The following is a 3,293-nucleotide window of genomic DNA, read 5'->3' on the forward strand; positions in this document are numbered from 1 at the left end:
GGCGCGGGGCGTGGGGGGGAGACGGGCGCGCGCGGAGAAAGCCTGCCTGCCTGCGGCGGCACCATTAAAAAAAGGCAGGCGAGAAGGGGGAGGGGCAGGGCTCGTAATGGCGGCCGAGCACTTACCTCTAGAATGTTCTCGCTCCGACTGAACAACGCCGTCGCCAAGGCTGGGGATCAATCAGCCGCCGGGGAGGCCACGCCCACTCCGCCGCGCGATTGGCTCCGCGCTTCGCCGTCCGTCGCCTCCGTTGGTCGCTCGGCCCTGTCAGTCACCGGTTTGGCCCTTGTGACCGCCCCCTTTGTTCTCGTCCCTTCCCTCCCCCCCCCTCTCTCTCGAAGAGCTTTTGTTGTTGTTCAGTCGCACAGTCGAGTCCGACTCTTCGCGACCCCATCGAAGAGCTACCAGCGCCCAAAAGGACATCGCGTTTACGAGGCGGATCCCGAGTCTCGCGAGAGCAGGACCGAGGGGAAGAATGAGTCAGTGCTTGGCAGCCAGAGATGGGGGAGGGGACGTGTGTTCCGTTTCTTCCCCTTTCCCTCAGCGTGAGGGAAAAGTCGAGTTTATCTGGCATTCGCGGGAGGGGATTGTCCTTTTAAAACAAAAACAAACACACACACACGCACATTTATTTCATTAAATCTCCCTGCAACCTGGTTGTTTCCCCCTCTCCTGGTTCTACTGGTTTAAAATATTCCTAATTTCACTGATATAAATAGGATATTCACAACGACACAACCCAAAGACTGTAATAAATACATTAGTCCTTGGTGCCACGCAAGTTTTCCGGTCATTGTATCTGCAGCTGGCTTGCAAAAGGCTACCCGGTAGAGGGGATTCTTCATCCTGGTTGATTCAAATGAACCAGCCCATTTCCAGCAAAATGCTGTCCATCTTATTCCTCTTCAGGTCTCACCTACTGCTGCGACACACTTGGCATCACTAGGGGCTATCCACAAAATCCGATTTTAGAGACCCATTTCTAGATGGGCTAGGGGTAGGTTGGTGGGTAAATCGAGGCCCTGCTTGAGTGCTGCACAGAATTGTGGGGCATATTTGGGTTCATGCCATTCCTCCTACTTTCGCCTTCTTTCCTCCTGCGCCTCTCGTGCACAGCAAATAAATTAGAAAATTCTGCTTTTGCGATGGACCAGAGTTTGCCATTACAACCGTATGGCCAAATTATTCCGTGCTACAAACCAGAACTCCTAACAAGGATTAAACCACAGTTTGGGGTCCAGCAGTTTGCAGGCAATATGCCAACTACCACTTGTTTGTTCCAATGTAGTGGCAAACTATGGTTTGTTGTGAAAGTGGAAATCTTTAAAAGGGAGTGGCAGGAGGAAGCATGGAGGAAGCATGCAAACTTGAAATCCCTAGGTTTGTTTCATGTGGTAGCAAACCACGTTTTGCCGTCAGGTCTGAATTGGGAGCTGGAATACCTTCAACATTCCCTTTCAGCTTGTCTGCCATCACTGATCTCATCCAAGAGCTCCAGGGTTCTCTTGAACGTAGTTTTAGAATCATTGCTCCCAGGGCTGTAACCTGGGTGGAGCCAGTATGAGTACCCTTTCCCCACCTACAGCACTCTTTCACCCCACCTAGGATTTCCCCCACCTTCAAATTCCAGCCTTTAAGTGGTGATATGACAGTTTTCATTTAAATAACGGGAGGTTGGATGTGAGGGTGATCTGGCTGTGATATCTGTCACCACATTGATCGCCAGGGTTGATTTGATCTGGCTGGCTAGGCGGGTGTCCCTTCCCTCCCTGTTCCATGTGCGTCCCACCCAAAGCTGTGCACTCGGTCAAAGGGGACAACCATCCCAGATAGGAGTGTACTGTTCGGTCAAGGGTATACAATAGCTAATGGGAGGTTATTTTCTGATTAATTTCTGTTTTTGTTTTTTTTAATTCTCCTTTAGCTATGATGACTCTGAACAATTTCCTCCATGCAGGGGCTGAATCCCGCCTGTCTAGCTGTTCAGGGACAAGACACCCCCAACTATGATGTCACCATCCTCATTCCCAGAAGTTGGCGAGGGAGAGCCTGGCCCTACTTCTAAACAGCACTGCCTAAAGAGCAAGGCTTTGGACTGTGACTGTCACAGCCAAATGCAGAAGGGCCGAGAGAAAGCTGATTTGGCTCTCACAGCCTCTCTTTTCATCATGACATGCTTTTATGTGGCTTTCACTTCATGCCATATCATCTTCTTGACTGGAGACAACCCAAGAGAGGATACTGACTTTGGAAGCTACACACAAGGTTAACTGTGTGAGTTTTCATCAGAAGAGCCCTCCTGGTTTAAGTTGAGAATCCTTCTAGTCCAGCATCCTTTCCCCAACAGTGGCTAGCTAAAGACTACAAGCAGGGCCGGCTCACCCGCTAGGCAAACTAGGCATTTGCCTAGAGCGCGGGCTGGTCCTTAGGCGGCCAAACTGCTCTCCTGCAGGGCGCCACCACCGAACTATGCTTCCCCCCCTTCACGCCCTCCCCACCGCCACTGCCGCTGGGACCACCACTGGTGGTGGTGGGCTGGCCACCGGCTCCCACCCAACGGAGCTTGACCCCCTTTCGGCCGCTCCCCCGCAGGACGAGGTCCTTAGGCTGCCAAACTGCTCTCCTGCAGGGCGCCGCCCCTGAACTGTGCCTCCCCCCCTCTGCGCCCTCCCCACCGCCACTGCCGCCGGGACCGCCACTGGTGGTGGTGGGCTGGCCACCGGCTCCCACCCAACGGAGCTTGACCCGCCCTTGGCCGCTCCCCCGCAGGACGAGGTGGCTTGGAAGCGCTCCCCAATCGTGCCCTTAACGCCTCTGGGAGTCCAGGAGGCCTGGCGAAGCGAGGGGGAGGGAGGCACAACGGGGCCAGAGCAGCGTTTCCATGTGACTGCCCGGGGTGGTGGCCAAACGTGGCGCGGATCTGGGCCTGGCCGCACGCCCTTTGATCACGCCCGTGAGCCGAAGCCCGCCTGTCCACCTGCTGCACGGAGAGGGAGCCCCATTGTGCTCACACGAACACCAAATTGCGTCACCCAAACATGGCAGCTGGCGGCCCTCGGCCTAAGCCGGTGGAGGCTACCGCAAAGGGCGCAGAGGAATGTGGAGGCGAATAGATTCAGATGGGTCGCCCGGTTGCTCTCTGTGTCTGTAGGTAGCGGTAGGAAAGAGCAAGAGTCAGCCGGTGGCTCTCCTGTCCTTCCCGCAGACCACAGCTGGTGCCAAACTGTGCCTCCCCCCCTCCGTGCCCTGCCCGCAACCGCCACTAGTGGTGGTGTCTCTCCTGCAGGGCACTG

Source organism: Gekko japonicus, unplaced genomic scaffold, assembly GCF_001447785.1.
Source record: "Gekko japonicus isolate JY-2015 unplaced genomic scaffold, Gekko_japonicus_V1.1 scaffold270, whole genome shotgun sequence".
Lineage (NCBI taxonomy): Eukaryota > Metazoa > Chordata > Lepidosauria > Squamata > Gekkonidae > Gekko > Gekko japonicus.